At 38.2% G+C, this 20,267-nt stretch overlaps 1 protein-coding gene across 2 annotated transcripts in view; it reads left to right on the top strand.

The window, feature by feature from the left end:
• Spag16 (sperm associated antigen 16) overlaps window positions 1-20,267 on the top strand; it is a 979,959-nt gene that overhangs the window by 73,802 nt on the left and 885,890 nt on the right. The window lies entirely within an intron of this gene.

Raw genomic sequence — 20,267 nt, 5'->3', positions numbered from 1 at the left:
TGTACTCCTCTCGGTTCTCGATCCTACTTCCAGTTACCTCTGTCCCAGAGAAAAGTCCTTCTCTTTCTCTGTGGGGTAACGTAACTTCCCTAGTCCTCCTTTTACAATGCATAGAATAGAACTGTGCAGCACTGAAGAATGTATGTGTATATTCAAGTCCATTTGTTTGCAATCAGAAGAGTAATGAAAATCTTATATAAATGTGTAGTCAAAGGAATAAAAAATGAAAAAGAAAGAATACACAACATGTTAAAGAAGTTGTATTAGGTACCTCTTCTGTTGTCATAAAATACCCAAGGAGAGCAATGAAAGGAAAGATTTGATCATGGTAGAACTCATCACATAGGAGTATTCTTTCCTCTGGTATGCTGTGCTTAGTGACTGCTGGTCCCCTGTATACACATATTCTCTTCCAGGTGGTATGTTGTGTTTAGTGATGGTTGGGTGAGTCATTTCATAACTCTTATTATAGTGCAAGGCTGGCATGTGATTTGAAAAAACACTTTGAAAATACAGAACATACAAATTATATATCAATGTATTGTCCGTTTTTCTTGGTGATGCATTACCACACTTAAAGAAGTACCTCCATGATAAAAAACTGAGACCTCGAAGAAGCTGAATTATGTAAAGTATATCTGCCTTTTCTTTCTTCTATGACCCGTCATTTTTATTAATATTTAAATTAGCCTATATTTATTATTATATACCATCAAAATATATTTGTTTTTCTCCACTTTAAAGGGCACTTATGGAGCCTTATAGAAAAATACATATTTAGAGTATTTCACTGAACTACATATTATTAATATGCATATTCTCATAATTGGTAATGCTTGTGTTTATTTTATAGTGCTAATTCTTTTTTCTCTAAATTAGTAGGCAAATTTAATAAAACACCATTTAAATCTATTATATGTAAATATGATTTCTTACAGAATTAGCTATTTTGACTAAAGCCATGAAGTAGTAAATGGTCCTAGAAATACGTCTTTAAGTGCAGCCACTTTTTGTGCCTCATTAGCTCACACTTAGCTGCTCTTCCTCTCACTTAGTTTCTGTGCTGCTCTATTCAGGCTGCACGTTTTGTTTTCCTGAAGTATCTCCTACAGTAATTTTCAAAAGATTCTGTGGAGATAAATCATCTCAATATTTACACACCTGAAATAGTCTCATTTTGTCTTGTATTAGTATTCAGCTAATAATACTTTATCAATTTAAATTAAATCCTCATTTGCATCTTGAGGGCACAGTCTTGCTATCTTAGATGGTAGTATTATTTGCTTTTTGGAGTGATTCTCATTTTTTTGTGAAATTAACCAGTGCTACATGTGGTGCAATATACTAATGTACCAATATTTGGAAAAATATGACAGTAATGTTTGCTCATAAAGTGGCCATATTTATATGATTTGAGGAACTTTCAGGCTGATTGGTGAAGTTATCCTTCTGTATTTCTAGATGAAAACTTATTCCTGGCTTTTTGAGACTAATTAGTCTAGTCTGAGATCTTAGGTACAAAATGTAGCCTCAGATTAGAATTAGAAAACTGAGGGTCTAGTTTTGTGTGACACTAAAGCTCTGTGTTTGATGTAGAGTTAAATATTCTATTTTTCTGCCAAGATCTTCTGGGTTCATAGGATGTAGAGATAGTGAGGATAGTGGAATGTGCTCCTCTTTGCTGTTCTGTTTTTACTTCTAAGGTTGAAGTTGGAAGAGGAAAATGATTTAAGAGGAATAGAGAAGTTATGTTTCACTTGAACAACTTTGTAGTGTCTTAGAGTTCTTGAGACCTGCCAGATACTGAAGTCAGGTACCTCCATCAGGAAACCTTCATACTCATCCACGAAGTTCTCTCCATGTCCCTCTTAACATGGAGCTCAGGTCTTCCTTTTGTCTATATTCTTTTTATATTACTTGTGTCATTTTCCATCTCAGGCCATGCTCTTCACCACTTGTGAAAAACAACTCTAGGTTTTATTCCTCCTGGCATCACAGTCAAGCTGCTATAGGTAAGAGGGATGTTTGAGTTCATCAGTGGGAACTTCATCTTGTTTTTATAGATTGCAGGTTAGAAATCATTCCACACTTCACTTCCCAAATATGGACAGCAAGAGTGAGGCACCCTGCTTTTTGTCCATAGTGTGCACAGTAGGTTTTAACTGTGATTCACTTTCCCACGTTTTAGAGGAGTCGCCCTCACATGAGAGCTCTGTCTAGAGAGGTTCCTGAGGGCCCTCTGTTCCCATATTCTCTAATGTCTTCTGTCTTTTATATTTATGAAAAGTTTAAAAGAATCAACTCCTTTTATTAAATCCTTTAAATTTTGCATGTAGCCTGATACCTCTTCTGGAAAGCAAAATATAGTGTTCTTTCTAAAAAGTCATATGGAAACATACCAATGTAGCTTGCTAAAATATATGCTTTTGGGAAATTTCTAATTTAATGTCTCTAGTTCTTTTCTTTTTTAATATTTTTATTTTCTATATTCTTTGTTTACATTTCAAATGATTTCCCCTTTCCCAGATCCCCCCTCCCCATATGTCCCATAAACCTTCTTCTCTCCATCCCTTCTCCAATCACCTCCCTCCTTTTTCTCTGTCCTTATATTCCCCCCCCAATGCTAGATCAATCCTTTCCAGGATCAGGACCCTCTCCATACTTCTTCATGGGAGTCATTTGTTATGCGATTTGTGCCTTGGGTATTCAGGGCTTCTGGGCTAATTAATATCCACTTATCAGAGATTGCATTCCATGTGTATTCTTTTGTGATCGGGTTACCTCACTTAGGATGATATTTTCCAGATCAAACCATTTGCCTAAAAATTTTGTGAATTCATTGTTTCTAATTGCTGAGTAGTATTCTATTGTGTAAATATACCACATTTTCTGTATCCATTCCTTCTTTGAGGGGCATCTGAGTTCTTTCCAGCTTCTGGCTATTATAAATAAGGCTGCTATGAACATAATGGAGCATGTGTCTTTATTGCATGCTGGGGAATCCTTTGGGTATATGCCCAGGAGAGGTATAGCAGGGTCCACCGGAAGTGTCATGTCCAGTTTTCTGAGGAACGTCCAGACTGATTTCCAAAGTGGTTGTACCATCTTACAGCCCCACCAGCAGTGGAGGAGTGTTCCTCTTTCTCCACATTCTCACCAACACCTGCTGTCTCCTGAGTTTTTGACCTTAGCCATTCTGACTGGTGTAAGGTGAAATTTCAGGGTTGTTTTGATCTGCATTTCCCTAATGACTAATGATGTTGAGCACTTCTTAAGGTGCCTCACGGCCATCTGAATTTCTTCAGGTGAAAATTTCTGCGTTTAGATCTGTACCCCATTTTTAATAGGGTTATTTGGTTCCCTGGGGTCTAACTTCTTGAGTTCTTTGTATATATTGGATATTAGCCCTCTATCAGATGTAGGGTTGGTGAATATCCTTTCCCAATTTGATGGTTGTCGTTTTGTCCTTTTAACAGTGTCCTTTGCCTTACAGAAACTTTGTAATTTTATGCGGTCCCATTTGTCAATTCTTTTTTATTTTATTTTATTTATTTATTTATTTATTTATTTATTTATTTATTTTTATTTACATTGCAAATGATTTCCCCTTTTCTGGGTCCCCACTCCCCGCAAGTCCCATAAACCCTCTTCCATCCCCCTATTCTTCCATCTACCCCTTCCCACTTCCCTGTTCTGGAATTCCCCTATACTCTTGCACTGAGTCTTTCCAGAACCAGGGCCCACTCCTCCATTCTTTTTGGACATCATTTAATTTGTGGATTATGTCCTGGGTATTCAAAGTTTCTAGGCTAATATCCACTTATCAGTGAGTGCATACCATGATTGATCTTTTGAGACTGGGTTACCTCACTTAGTATGATGTTCTCCAGCTCCATCCATTTGTCTAAGAATTTCATGAATTCATTGTTTCTAATGGCTGAATAGTACTCCATTGTATAAATATACCACATTTTTGTATCCATTCCTCTGTTGAAGGACATCTAGGTTCTTTCCAGTTTCTGGCTATTACAAATAGGGCTGCTATGAACATAGTGGAGCATGTGTCCTTATTGCATGCTGAAGAATCCTCTGGATATATGCCCAGTAGTGGTATAACAGGGTCCTCAGGAAGTGACATGCCCAGTTTTCTGAGGAACCGCCAGACTGATTTCCAAAGTGGTTGCACCATCTTGCAATCCCACCAGCAGTGGAGGAGTGTTCCTCTTTCTCCACATCCTCGCCAACACCTGCTGTCTCCTGAATTTTTGACCTTAGCCATTCTGACTGGTGTGAGGTGAAATCTCAGGGTTGTTTTGATTTGCATTTCCCTAATAATTAATGATGTTGAACATTTCTTAAGGTGTTTCTCAGCTCTCCAAAGTTCTTCATGTGAAAATTCTTTGTTTAGCTCCGTACCCCACTTTTTAATGGGGTTATTTGGATCTCTGGGTTCTACTTTCTTGAGTTCTTTGTATATATTAGATATTAGCCCTCTGTTTGATTTAGGGTTGGAGAAGATTCTTTCCCAGTCTGTTGGTTGACGTTTTGTCCTTTTGATGGTGTCCTTTGCCTTACAGAAACTTTGTAGTTTTATGAGGTCCTATTTGTCAATTTTTGATCTTAGAGCATAAGCTATTGGTGTTCTATTCAGGAACTTTTCCCCTGTGCCCATGTCCTCCAGGGTCTTCCCCAGTTTTTTTTTCAATTAGTTTCAGTGTGTCAGGTTTTATGTGGAGGTCCTTGATCCATTTGGAGTTAAGCTTGGTACAAGGAGATAAGAATGGATCGATGCGCATTCTTCTGCATGCTGACCTCCAATTGAACCAGCACCATATGTTGAAAAGACTATCTTTTTTCCACTGGATGCTTTCAGCCCCTTTGTCGAAGACCAAGTGACCATAGGTGTGTTGGTTCATTTCTGGGTCTTCAATCCAATTCCATTGATCCACTTGCCTGATATTGTACCAATACCATACAGTTTTTATCACTATTGCTCTGTAGTAGAGTTTAAAGTCTGGGATATTGAATCCCGCTGAAGTTCTTTTACTGTTGAGAATAGTTTTAGCTATCCTGGGTTTTTTGTTATTCCAGATGAATTTGAGAATTGCTCTTTCTAGCTCTATGAAGAACTGGGTTGGGATTTTTATGGGAATAGCATTGAATCTGTAGATTGCCTTTGGCAAGATGGCCATTTTAACTATATTAATCCTGCCAATCCACAAGCATGGAAGGTTTTTTTCCATTTCCTGAGATCTTCTTCGATTTCCTTCTTCAGATATCTGAAGTTCTTGTCATATAGGTCTTTCACTTGTTTGGTTAGAGTCACCCCAAGATACTTTATGTTGTTTGTAGCTATTGTGAAGGGGGTCATTTCCCTAATTTCTTTCTCAGTCTGCTTATCCTTTGAATATATAAAGGCTACTGATTTGCTTGCATTAATTTTGTAGCCAGCCACTTTGCTGAAGTTGTTTATCAGCTGTAGGAATTCTCTAGTAGAGTTTTTAGGGTCACTTAAGTATACAATCATATCATCTGCAAATAGTGATAATTTGACTTCTTTCTTTCCAATTTGTATCCCTTTGACTTCCTTCTGTTGTCTAATTGCTCTAGCTAGGACTTCAAGAACTATATTGAAAAGATATGGAGAGAGGGGGCAGCCTTGTCTAGTCCCTGATTTTAGTGGGATTGCTTCAAGTTTCTCTTCATTTAGTTTGATGTTGGCTACCGGTTTGCTGTATATTGCTTTTACTATGTTTAGATATGGGCCTTGAATTCCTGTCCTTTTCAAGACTTTTAGCATGAAAGGATGCTGAATTTTGTCAAATGCTTTTTCAGCATCTAATGAAATGATCATGTTTTTTTTTCTTTGAGTTTGTTTATGTAGTGGATAGCATTTATGGATTTCTGTATATTGAACCATCCCTGCATCCCTGGAATGAAGCCTACTTGATCATGGTGGATGATCGTTTTGAAGTGTTCTTGGATTCCGTGGGCAAGAATTTTATTTAGTATTTTTGCATCGATATTCATAAGGGAAATTGGCCTGAAATTCTCTTTCTTAGTTGGGTCTTTGTGTGGTTTTGGTATCAGCGTAATAGTGGCTTCGAAGAAGGAGTTGGGTAGTGTTCCTTCTGTTTCTATCCATTTGTCAATTCTTGATCTTAGAGCATAAGCTATTGGTGATCTGTTCAGGAACTTTTCCCCCTGTGCCCATGTCCTCAAGGGTCTTCCCCAGTTTCTTTTCTATTAGTTTCATTGTGTCTGGTTTTACATGGAGGTCCTTGATCAACTTGGAGAGAGAGAGAGAGAGAGAGAGAGAGAGAGAGAGAGAGAGAGAGAGAGAGAGAGACGAGACAGAGACAGAGAGACAGAGAGTAATGGGGTCATGGGGTCATCTGGTTGGGATTAGAGTGTCCCTACCAGATATGGTATGGTATAGCTGCCTAAGTGTTATGTGTAAGCATGGAAGCCAAATGTTTAAATGTAAAACCTGTGATTCAACATGAAAGAATTTTTAACCAATAGTGATAGGGGAGATTGCTTTTGTTTAATGCATAGTTAAAATCACCATAGTTGCAGAGTCCATCATCAGTGTGGTGAAGTGTGACTGTTTCCATCTCCCTTCTTTGTGTACCCAGTCACGGCTGGTCTCTGGTGAGTCTGTGCCTTGACTCATTGAGTTTCTTTACTGCTAGGTTAGCTTCAACCTCAGTGACTGTCATTGGTGTTCCTGTTATTTTGAGCTGCTGTAGTTTTCCTTTGGCATTCATGTTTTAATATGGGAGTTCTAAGATGTGTCTCAGGTTTTCCCTGGGTTTCAGAATTCATCTCTACAATTATGATTTAACAGCAACCCAGTTTCTCCTTAGTAACTGAGAGCAAAGTGGAAGAGAAACAGATGATTCACAGACTGCAAACACAATATTCAGTTTGATGGAATCTTTCTTTTCTGTCACAGTGGGGGACATTCTTCTCTTTCAGCACATGTGTCATTGTACGATGGAGGAAATTCATGGATTCCTGTGTTAAAAATGATATTGAATAAATTAAATAAGTACTTCAGTTTCTGAGCACCATTCGTTTTCACGATTGTGAGAAGAACATTTGAGGATATTGATCGTAAATAATGTAATAATTGAGCTTTCAGTAAGATACTCATCTACCCATTGAAAGCCTAGTGCTAATTCCACAGGTGTTAGACCATAGCCATATGTTTGTTTTCTACAATATGTATACTTAATTCAGAAACATGTTCCTGGAATTCCATGAGAATAAGTAAGGAACTTTGAAACATGTGAATTAGTTTAACATCATACACACATAGTGAACTTGTGACAGTTTTTGCACTTACAGACTACACCTGATCAATCTTATAGTCCTCCACAGCCTTCTCATGATGTCCATACATTTTCTACTAAAGCCAAACTATCAAGTTAAGTGGGGACATGAAAGGCAACAATATCCTATATTTTTAAACACTTTATAGAAGGAAGCCTTGATTTCTATAGTTCCTGCAAGCATGTACAATGATTTTTAGGGATGAAAATGTCTACAGCTTCCAATGTAACTATTATATTATAGTAAGACTGCAGAAAGAAAGGAATAATTGATATATTTCAAGTGTGTATAGTAAGTATGAAACACTAGCACAAATAACCAAGGAATGTGTGCCTAGTTCCACAAAGCTTACTAGTAAACAGAATTTGGTCACAATATTGTCAATCAAAAGGAGATTAGTTCTTCCTGTGCTAACTGATTCATTGAGGTTGCAAATATTTGCATATATGCCAACACACATGCGCGCGCGCGCGCGCGCGCGCACACACACACACACACACACACACACACACACACACAATATCTTGAATGCCCTAAGAGGACATTTGGTGTCTTGCTTTACCACTTTCAACTTTGTTTACTTGAGCAGGGCTTCTCATTTTCTCATTAAACACTAAACGTTGGGCTCTGATGGTAGCCAACAAGCTATATAAATCCAGTGCTTCTATTTCTGGTCACTATGGTATTGGCGTTACAGGAGCCTGGCTGGCCATGCTTGGCCTCTTACATGGATGCTGGGGATTCAAACTCAAGTCTTTATATTTGTCTCCCAAGTACTTCTCTGCTACCGGGATCTCTCCAGCCCCAGGATTAGTACACTTTTAAAGTGACTAAGGGACTATACATGGCCCTGAGACAAAGGAGTTTAGTACTTTGTTAAGTGAAGGAAATACTATGTGATTATCTTTACCCATGGGAATCAGGGAAAAACATCCATGAAGTGAATGGCCGATAAGTACTAGGCATTGTCTTCATTTGTTCCAGGTAAGGATACTATGTGTAGTAGCCTCCATATGTCCCAGATAACATCTCTCCTTTCATGATAAGTGTAGAGGAGTTTGCTTTAACTTCACAGTCTTTTGTTTTCTAAGACTTTCATGGTATGGTGTAAAATGAATCAAAAGGCCTTTAAGGCTAGATGAGTGGTTTAGTATTTTAGGTTTTAATCTTAATAGATACCTGTAAAATCGATATGGATAATCATGTCTCGTGATTTGTACTCCTGAGCAGGTATGAACTGGCAGTAAGTTATAGAGAGGTAGCCATGGGTTCATATTATAAGCTATGTTTTCTCAAATTTTCAAGAGGTTCCAAAACTGTGTGTATCCTTGTCATCTATAGGCTGACATCACCACAGCTCAGAAGTTATTGAACTATTTTCACAAATCTCCTCTTTGGTATGTTTATCATGAAATCAAGAGTTTATGAAATATCATTAGATGGTTTATATATCTATTCAAAAATAATGATTTCCCTGTGATATTCCCAGACGGTAAAATTTCCTATAGACTGGTTTTAAATTCACAAGTGAGACTGTCCACCTGGGAGAGACCATACTTGCTCCCCTGTCTCCTGGGAGAGACCATACATGCTCATGTGTCTCAAGCAGATGCACACTTCTTCTGCTGCTTCTTTCTGATGGAGGAGAAACAAACACACTTGCCAGTTACCCCTGGACATGTTCATCTGCTGTTGCAGCAGTATGGCAGACAGAGCATCTGCAGTGTAGGCTGCTGTGTTGTTGAATTTTAGTATTTTACTGTTAGACTTCAGGGTGGCTCTTTTTTTCTCCCCATAGAGATAGAAAAAGGAATTTTGTCGAAATATCATGGACACTTCCATATTTTCATCCTATATTTAATTTCTGCCAGCTCCTGGCAACCTTTACAGGGTGTTATATTTTTCTTAATCAGGGAAAGAACAGTTTTAGAGGTTACTACTTGACATTTCCCTCCACACAAATCCATATCCCACAGGTCATTGGGTTATTTTGTAGCTGTCAAATATATATTTTTGATGATATGAATATCTTTCCATCTCTGAACTCTTTCTTAAGTTGAATCATTTTATGTGATTTAAATTTTACTTCAATTAAAATTTTATAAAAATTAGATGTTTCTTATCCAGATGGATTGAAGCAAAGGATACACTGGGGAGGATGTATAGATAGAGGATAGATGTATGTTTAAACAGCTTTACAATGAAACTTTAAATAGTTTATTATTTATTTATTTATTTATTTATTCTTTAATCTTTTCTTTACAGTCCAGTTGTTATCTCCCTCCTGTTCCACCCTCTTACTGTTCCTCATCACATTCCTCCTCCCCGCACTGCTCCCCCCCCAGCCCCTGTCCATCTCCAAGAAGATGTCTCCATCCCGCTACCCTCACCCTACCAGACCTCCCCACTTCCTGGGGCTTCAAGTCTCTCAAGGGTTAGGTGCATCTTCTCTTACTGAGGCTAGGCTAGGCAGTTCTCTGTTGTACGTGTTGGGGGACCTCATATCAATTAGTTTATACTTCCGGGCTGGATGCTCACTGTCTGAGTAATCCCAGGGGTCTAGGTTAATTGAGACTGCTGATCCTCCTACAGGGTTGCCCTTCTCCTCAGTTTCCAGCTTTCCCATAATTCAACCACAGGTGTCCTCAACTTCATGCCATTGCTTGGGTGTAAGTATCTGCATCTGACTCAGCTGTGTGTTGTTCCCCTCAGAGGACAGCTATGTTTATATTTTAAAAGGTCAAATGTTGAAAGTTAAAAATAGTCACACCATCTTAATTCTTAAATATTTTTTAAAATATTTCTGGGAGTAACTAAAAATGTACTAATATTTTAGATCATTTGTTCAGGAAGAAAGCATATTATTTATAAACAATTACTGAGTGCTTATTATGAGAAGATAATCCATAATAGATAATATCATAAGAAGTGCTTAATAATTGTTTATAAAAAGATTGCTTATTATGGATTACCTTCCAGCATGATGATAAAGACAGAACCTGGGTAATGAAGAAATGTCTTCAGCAAGCACTAACTAAAGGCACAGACCCATGTGATGCACTGACTATACAGTTAGCCATTGAATGCTTGATAGAATAGGACTCTTGTGAGTTCATAGGTGTGAGGAAGCACACATGGCTTCTACAAGCACAATGAGGACAGCTCCGGCATGTTCCTCAGGGATGAATCCTCTCAGATTTTGAGGATGACATATTCAGACTTACTCTGTGGATAAGGATAGTAGGATTCTGATGTCTTTTCAGCAAGGTCTCTCTCCCTATGGTTTTTAAAACACTATGGCTATACCCTGGTAACAGCCAAACAATTTCCTATTAGAAAGTAACAAATCTTTTACCTGTGGTAAAACAAGGTAGAACTGTCTGCTGATGCTTTTTTCCCTTAAACTTCACCATATAATACTTGGGAACTCTCTTACACCTATGTGAATAAACTGATGGTGCCTCTGCCGTTGTAATCCTGCCCTTGCTCTCATGATACAAAACTTGGACTTCCAGTTGTGCTGTGAGGTCAATCAGTTGTGATCCTGGTGTCCTGTTTGCAAAGAAATGTATCAAGTCCTCTTCTAGATGTCTCCTGTTCTGTGCTTAACTGCATTTCTGAGACAGTAACATTTAAAACAGTATAGAAATTATACAAGGCTTTTCACACACTTACCTCAAAAATTAGTCTATTATATTCATTAGAGTACATAACAAAATATGTAACTAAAGCAGTAATGTAACAATACACAATAGCTTTAATTACCAAATTTAACAAGTATTAAGCTTAATTGTTAATTGTATTTTATTAACCAGTAGCTTATATAAAAATAGCTTTAGAAAAACTTAGTTTATACCATGGATATCAACAATATAACACTCTATAAGCTATGGATGAGTTTTTATTTTATGTTTGTTCTAACTCCTTTGGATATTAAAAATGAAGTATATTTTCTTAAGAGAACAAAGTGCTATTATTTAAAGACTTCCTTTAGTTCTTTTGTAACTTTTCCTCTTATAAGTTAGGTATTATATGCCATTCCCTTCAGAGCAGCATACAAGTTGATGTTGCAGCATACAAGTAGTGCAGATGTTGTTCGACAGTATGAAGGAATGATCTATATTTGAAACTCAAATCTTCCTTTTGTTACCAGTATAAACAATTAGTTATATGTATGTTTAGTTAAATTAGTTAACTTATATGTATCCATCTCTCTTAACTGTGAAGAATAAGAAACCATAAAGTTTTGTCAGTATTTAAAAATAATATATATATATATATATATATATATATATATATATATATATATCCTCTTCTAGCACAGTTCGCTCAACAGAATTTGTACTCAAGTAATGATTACATTTCTGTAGAAAAGGTTATTTTCTGGGGTTTCATGAATAATGCTTTAGTTAAAATTGTTTTATTTTTGATAATTTCATATATGTATACTATGAAAATATGATCAATCGTTATCTATCCTGATTTCTCTTCTCAAGCCTCTCCTAAGTTCCCCTTGTCACAACCACCCATAAATTCATGTCTTTTCTTTTTCTTTTGATAACTCATTAAGTTCAATTGGTGCTGCCCATATTTGGATGAATGTGGGCCCATGAACTGAAGCATAGAAAATGTACCACTGGCCACATCTTTAACCCAAACCCAAACAAAGTGATTCTTCCTCTTCCAGCAGCTATCTACAACCAATAGTGCCTCTGAATGGTGTGAGACCTGGAGATCTTCTATCCCATATAAGCCAGGATTTGGCTGGCTAGATCTTGTTCTAAGCCTTGTGCATGCAACCACAGTCCGAGGAGGTCACATTGTGCTAGCTCTGACATGTCCAGATGATAGCATTCCACTCTGGGCTCTTACACTCTTGTCCTCAGCACTTTGGGCAGTTCTGCATCCCTCTACTAAACTGATGATCACTGCAAAAACAAGTTTCTCTCACCAAGGCTGAGAGTAGTCCAGGTCTATGGGCATACACATATTTAGAAGGCAGTTTGACAACACGATCATTTATCAAATTAATAGCATTTTCTACCATAGGCCTTGTGATATCTAAGCTGTAGGCTTGGATCAAGCATACTTTACCAGCCATAAAATTTCTATCTATAAATCAGGCCTCAAATCCAATCAGAAAGTGGTAAGTAACTCTATAACAGTCATGCTGCTATTACAACAGTGTGCACATATTGCTTGGCAAGTGGTGGTTGCATCATGAAGGTTCAATATAGCACTGTGAAAAGTACCTAGCAAGGAGGAAGTTACCTTATCTGTTTGAGACTGTTTGAGATTGATTTCTCCACGTCCTGCCTCTAAAATATATGGTTTCTTCAGTGTCAGAGTCTTATCATGGAATGTTAGTGAGAGTCACAGGCAGTGACAATAGCCCATGTTGTTTGGGAACATCTGGGACATCCTTGAAGGGCAGTATCCCATGCCTCTACAGTTTTCCTTTAACAACCCATCTTTCAGGAACAATATTGTCCACCCATGCAATTTGAGTTCTGCTTTTAAAGTTGTATTTGGAGATTATTTTACTGTAATAATAATAATAATAGTAATAATAATAATTATTTTATTTTAATCATTTACATCCAAAATGTTGTTCTCCTAGTCCTCCCACACAGAGTTCTTCCTCCCATTCCTCCTCCCCTTCTCCTCTGAGAGAGTGCCCCCACCCTAGCACTACACCTCCATGAGTCTCCTAGATTATGGAATCCTCTCCCACTGAGTCCAGACAAGGCAGTCCTCTGCTATATATGTGCAGGGTGCCTGGGACCAGCTCATGTATGCTCTTTGGTTGGTGGCTTAGTCTCTGGAAACTCCTAGGAGTCCAGGTTAGTTGACACTGTTGGTGGTCCTATAGCATTGTCATCCCCTTCAGTTCCTTTACTCCTTCCCCTCCCTCTTTCATAGGGTCCTGACCTCAGTCCAATGCTTGACTGTAAGTATCTGCATCTGTTTCAATCAGCAGCTGGTAGAGCCTCTTGGAGGACAGCCATGCTAGACTCCTGTCTGCAAGCACAACATGGCAGCAGTGTTAGTGTTGGGTTTTTTGCCTGTATATGGATCCCAGGTTGGGCCAGTTACTGGCTGGTCATTTCTTCAATCTCTGCTCTATTTTTGCCCTTGCATTTCCCTTCATAGGTGAGTCCATGCCTAAAATGGGGGCCATGTCTATCTACTAGAGGTGATCTCTTTACCTTTATCACTTGAGTTCTATCTCCTACTTTTGGGCATTTTTGGCTAAGGTCATCCCCATTGGGCTATGGTAGCCTTTCACACCCCTGGTGTCTGGGGCTTTCCAGAGGTTGTACCCACCCTCATATTTCTATTTATTCTCTTGGCCCTCTATATTTCTCTCATGTCTTTCCCCATACCTGATCCTGCCCCCTTTTCTCCTCCCCCTCCCCTCTCCCACCTAGGTCCCTCCCTCCTCTGCCTCTCATTATTATTTTGTTCCCCTTTCTAAGGGGGATTGAAGTATCTACACTTGGGCCTTCTTTCTTGTTAAACTTCATATGGTCTGTGAGTTGCATCCTGGGTACTCTGAACTTTTTGGCTAATATGCACTTATCAGTGATTACATACCATGTATGTCCTTTTGCAGTTGGAGTACCTTACTTGGGATGATATTTTCTAGTTCCATCCATTTGCCGGCAAAATTCATGATATCCTCCTTCTTACTAGCAGAGTAGTATAGCATTGTGTAAATGAACCACATTTTCTGTATCCATTCTTTGGTTGAGAGACATCTGGGTTGTTTCCTGCTTCTGGCTGTTACAAATAAGGCTGCTATGTGCCCAGTGGAGCACATGTCCTTGTGGTATGGTGATCTTTTGGGTATATGCCTGGGAGTGGTATTGCTGTGTCTTCAGGTAGAAGAACTATTTCCATTTTCTGAGGAATGACCAGATTGATTTCCAAAGTGGGTGTACCAGTTTGCAAGACCACCAGCAATGAAAGAGTGTTCCTTTCTCCACATCCTCACCAGCATGTACTATCACTTGAGTTTTTGATCTTAGCCATTCTGATTGGTATAAGGTGGAATCTCATGGTCGTTTTGATTTGAATATTCCTGATGACTAATGATTTGAACATTTCTTTAGGTGCTTCTCTGCCATTTGAGATTCTTCTGCTGAGAATCTGTTTAGCTCTGTACATCATTTTTATTTTATTTCTTTTATTTTAAATATTTGTATTTAATAATTTATTTACTTACTTTATTCTTATCTCACACTTTATATCTAGACCACAGTTTCCCCTCCCTCCACTTCTCCATGTCCTTCCCAACCTAACACCACCCCCTATCTACTCGACCACCCTATTTTTTTTAATTGGGTTATGTTTTTCTGAAGTCTTATTTCTTAAATTCTTTATATATTTTGGATATTAGCCCTCTATCAGATGTAGGATTAATGAAGTTCTTTTCCCAGCTGTAGGTTTCAGATTTGTTTTATTGATGGTGTCCTTTGCTTTATAGAAGCCTTTCAGGTCAAGAGGTCCCATTTTTCAATTATTGATTTTAGAGCCTAAGCCACTGGTAATCTGTTCAGGAAAATTTCCCTGTGCCAATCTGTTCGAGGCTATTGTTCAGAATTGTTTTGGCTTTCCAGCTTTTTTTTTTTTTCATATAAGCTGAGGATTGCTAATACATGTCTATTAAGAATTCTGTTGGAATTTTGATGGACGTTGCATTGAATGTGTAGATTGTTTTGGTAAGATAGCCATTCTCACTATTTCATTTTAATCCTACCAATCCATGAGCATGGGAGACTTTTCCATCTTCTAAGGTCCTTTTTGATTTCTTTCTTCAGGGACTTAACATTCTTGTCATACAGATCTTTCGTTTGCTTGGTTAGAGTTACACCAAGAAATTTTATATTATTTGTTGCTATCATCAAAGGTGTTGTTTCCCTAATTTCTTTCTCCATGGTTTATCATTTGAATAAAGGAAGGCTACTGATTTCTTTGAGATAATTTTAAATATACCCACTTTGCCGAAGGTGTTTATCAGCTGTAGGAGTTCTCTGTAGAATGTTGGGGTTCACTTATGTATACTATCATACTATCTGTGAATAGTATGAGATCTGGGTCCAGATGGTGCCTAATTGCATTGGCTTCTGTTAATTATGTTCTTTTGCTTACCTTTTGCCATCTGGTTGTCTCTGGTGTTAACCGTCTTGATTCTTTTCTCTCTTTTTTTTTTTATTCAAGCCAGGTGTCATTGGAGGCAGGTGGAGCTGTATGTTCTGGCTAAGAGCCTTCTGAGAGGTAGGAAGTGCCATCTCTGGTTAGAGCAGGTTCCTTGTGTCCTGGTTAGAGCCATCCTTCTGAAAGACAGGGATATGTGATGTGTGTAGGGGATGCACACTGATCTGCCATGAGTATAGGTATAGGTACAGACCAGAAGGATGATGGGGCTGTAGCAGTGTGGGACAATTCCCATGGCTAATGCACTCTGTGGGGGTCTCAGCTGGCATGGGTATTGGAGGGTGGGTCTTACCTATGTCCCTAGTTAGAGAAGACCTCTTGGGAGAGAGGCAGAGTTGTAGGGTCAGGGTGCAGTACTCCACACTGCCCAGGTGCAACTAATTTTTATATTGTTGTAGTTAATGTTAGTACAGTATGAAACGTCTGTATGTGGATGTAAATTTGTTACTATACTATGGTGTAGTAAATTTGTTACTATGGCATTAGCTAAATATCTATTTGGCATTCTACCAGTAATTTTATACATTGTTTTGTAATGTGAGATCATCATATTTTGAATATGTAAAGTTAGTGTGAAATTAGTTTTCATTGTTTCAGAGTTTGAAAACATGGAAATCATTACAAACTGTGATGAGATCCAAGTGAGAATTTTCATACTAATGATTAGAAAATGGTGTTGAATGTCTTCAACAGTTGAAATAATTCATTTATAAATCCCCAGGGGAAATAAATTAACACAATATTTATTCATAATATGCTGTAGCAAATTGATAAGGATTAAGTCAACTTGTTTATAATTATTTCTTGGATAGAAAATTAAATAAATACAAGTTATTATATTATGCTAAATATGTCACTTATGTACTGAGACTAAGTGTGAATCACAATATAAGCAAGTAAGAAAGTGTGATCATGGCTCTCTCCTTTGCCTGCTTGCCTTATGGGACTGAGCAACTGCTAGGTCCTTGGACTTCCATTCACAGTTGCTGCTGACTAATGTTAGGGCGTTGGACTACAGACTATTTCCCCAAAGAGAAGTCTTTACTTTGTGTTTTTTGAGGAGAGCAGCATTGACACCAACAGAGAACTTAATAGAAATGCAAAAATCATAAGGCTGGACCAGAGTCCTCAAAAGACTTCTGGTTTTCATCCAGATCCAGAGCTGATTTTGTGCCACAGGGCTCCATACTTGCATAGCAGCACCAGGAGAGAGCTAGCCTCCCAGGAATTTGGACAAGCCTGTGAGCACAGGTAGAACCACCACTGCTGCTCAGAGGGACCCTCCTGGAACCCTTAGGACACAGGAATCAAGGAGCATCCTGGGACATGAGCCTTCATGTTTCCATCTGTGGCCAGAGCTAATCCTGTGGTACAGCTCTACATACACAAATACCACAAGGAGAGAGCTGGTCTTCCAGGAGAGATGACACACCTGTGCACACAGGTAAGACCACCACTTCTCTTCAAATTCCTGCCCCAATAGGGACCTTCCCAGAGCCATCAGGACACTGGAAACAAGGATCAGCTGAGGACAGGATCCTTCTGGTTTCTCTCTGTACCCTAGAACTGACCACATACCACAGCTCCTCATACCCAAATTCTTCCTTGAGAGAACTTGTCTCCCAGGAGTACTGACACACAGGCTGACAGGCCACAGAGACAGCAAGACCAGCTAACACCAGAGCCTACAGAACTCCAAATAGATTGGACCAGAAAAGAAATTCCTTCTGACACATAATAGTCAAAACACCAAATGCATAAAACAAAACAAGAATATCAAAAGCAGTAATGGAAAAGGGTCAAGTAATGTATAAAGGCAGACCTATTAGAATTACACCAGACTTTTCACCAGAGACAATGAAAGCTAGAAGATCCTGGGCAGATCTCATAAAGACCCTCAGAGAACACAAATGCCAGCCAAGACTACTATACCTAGCAAAACTCTTAATTACCATAGATGAAGAAGCCAAGATTACTCCACAATAAAACCAAATTGCACTATCTTTCCAGAAATCTAGCCCTACAAAGGATAATAGATGGAAAACGCTAACACGAGGAGGGAAACTATACCCCAGGAAAAGCAAGAAAGTAATCTTCTTCCAAAAACCCAAAAGGAGATATCCACACAAACATAAAAATAACATAAAAAATAAGAGGAAGCAGCAATCACTATTTCTTAATATCTCTTAACATCAATGGATATAATTCCCCAATAAAAAGACATATACTCACAGACTGGATATGTAAACAGGACCCAGCATTTTTCTGCACACAGGAAGCACATATATCAAGGTGTCAAAGGCAAACACTACCTCAGAGTAAAGTGCTCAAAGCAATTTTCCAAGCAAATGGTCCCAAGAAACAAGGTGGAGTAGCCTTTCTAATGAGATTCTAATATCAGATAAAATTGACTTTCAACCAAAAGTCATCAAAAAAGATAAGGAAGGATGCTTCATACTCATCAAAGGAAAAATCTACCAAGAAGAGAGTAATTCTGAACATCTATGCTCCAAATACAAGGACACCCACATTCATAAAAAGAACTTTACTAAAGCTCAAAGCACACATTACATCTCACAAAATAATAGTAGGGGACATCAACAGCCCACTCTCATCAATGGACAGACAGATCATAGAAACACAAATTAAATAGAAACACAGTGAAACTAAAAAATTATGGACCAAATAAATTTAGCAGACAGCTATAGAACATTTCATCCTAAATCAAAATAATATAACTTCTTCTCAGTACCTCATGGTACCATCTCTGAAACTGACCATATAATTGGTCATAAATCGATTGAAATAATCCCATGCCTCCTAACAGATCACTATGGATAAAGGCTGATCTTCAATAGCAATAAAAACAACAGAAAGTCCACATACTCATGGAAGCTGAACAATGCTCTACTCAATAATAACTTGGTCAAGGAAGAAATAAAGAAATAAATTAAAGACATTTTAGAATTTAGGGATAATGTATCCACAACATACCACAACTTATGGAACACAATGAAGGCAGTATTAAGAGGAAAAGTCTCACCTCTGAGTGCCTCCAAAAAAGAAAATGAATTAGCAGCTTAACAGCACACTTAACAGAAAGCTCTAGAACATAGAGAAGTAAATACATCCAACAGGAGTAGACATCAGGAAATAATGAAACTCAGGCTTGATATCAACAAAGTAGAAACAAAAAAGAACTATACGAAGAATCAACAAACTCAGGAGCTGATTCTTTGAGAAAATCAACAAGATAGATGAACCCTTAGTACACATGGATCCCTCTGTGTACTAACCAGAGGGCACAGAGACAATATTCAAATGAATAAAATCAGAAATTGAAAGGGAGATGTAACACCACAAACTGAGGAAATTAAAACAAAAACATCAGATCTTACTACAAAAACCTATACTCAACACAACTGGAAAAAAATCTGAATGAAGTGGACAGTTTTCTAGACATATACCAAATACCAAAGTTAAATCAGTTTCAGTTAAACCATCTAAAGAGTCAGAAAACCCCTAAAGAAATAGAAGCTCTCATTAAGTCTACCAACCAATAAAAAAGCCTAGGACCAGATGGTTTTAATGCAGAATTCTATCAGACCTTCAAAGAAGACTTAACACCAATATTCTTCCAACTATTCCACCAAATAGAAACAGAAGGAACACTACCCAACTTGTTCTATGAAGCCACAATTACGCTGATACCAAAACCTCAAAAAGACCCAACTAAGAAAGAGAATGTCAGGCCAATTTCCCTTATGAATATCGATGTAAAAATACTCAATAAATTCTTGCAAATGGCATCTAACAATACATCAAAATGATCATTCACCCTGCAGGCTTCATTCCAGCGATGCAGGGATGGTTCAATATACAAAAATCCATCAATTTAATCCACTACATAAACAAACTCAAAAAAAAAATCCACACACAATCCACATCATTTCTTTAGATGCTGAAAAAGCATGTGACAAAATTCAACATCTCTTCATGTTAAAAGCCTTGGAAAGACCAGGAATTCAAGGCCTGTCTTAGTCAGGGTTTCTATTCCTGCACAAATATCATGACCAAGAAGCAAGTTGGTGAGGAAAGGGTTTATTGAGCTTACACTTCCATGTTGCATTTCTTCACTAAAGGAAGTCAGGACTGGAACTCAAGCAGGTTAGCAAGCAGGAGCTGATGCAGAGACCATGGAGGGATGTTTCTTACTGGATTGCTTCCCCTGGCTTGCTCAGCCTGCTCTCTTATAGAACCCAAGAGCACCAGCCCAAAGGTGGAACCACCCACAAGGCGCCCTCACCACTTGATCACTAGTTGAGAAAATGCCCCACAACTGGATCTCATGGAGGCACTTCCCCAACTGAAACTCCTTTCTCTGTGATAACTCCAGGCTGTGTCAAGTTGACACATGAAACTAGCCAGTACAATTGACTCCTTGTCAATTTGACACACAAACACACTACTATTAAGCCTCAACCTTACTTTCTTATTCATCCCCAAGATCTAAATTACTTTAAAAGTCCCACAGTCTTTACATATTAAAAGTTCAATCACCTTAAAATGTCCAATATCTTTAAAATTCAAAGTCTTTTAAAAATTCAAAGTCTCTCAACTGTGGGCTCCACTAAAATACTTTCTTCCTTCAAGAGGGAAACATATCAGGGCACAGTCACAACCAAAAGCAAAACTCAAACTCCAATGGT

The sequence above is a fragment of the Apodemus sylvaticus genome, chromosome 9 (genome assembly GCF_947179515.1).
Source record: "Apodemus sylvaticus chromosome 9, mApoSyl1.1, whole genome shotgun sequence".
NCBI lineage: Eukaryota > Metazoa > Chordata > Mammalia > Rodentia > Muridae > Apodemus > Apodemus sylvaticus.
Note: the sequence above shows the minus strand (reverse complement) of the source record. Positions and strands in the feature narration are given on the sequence as shown.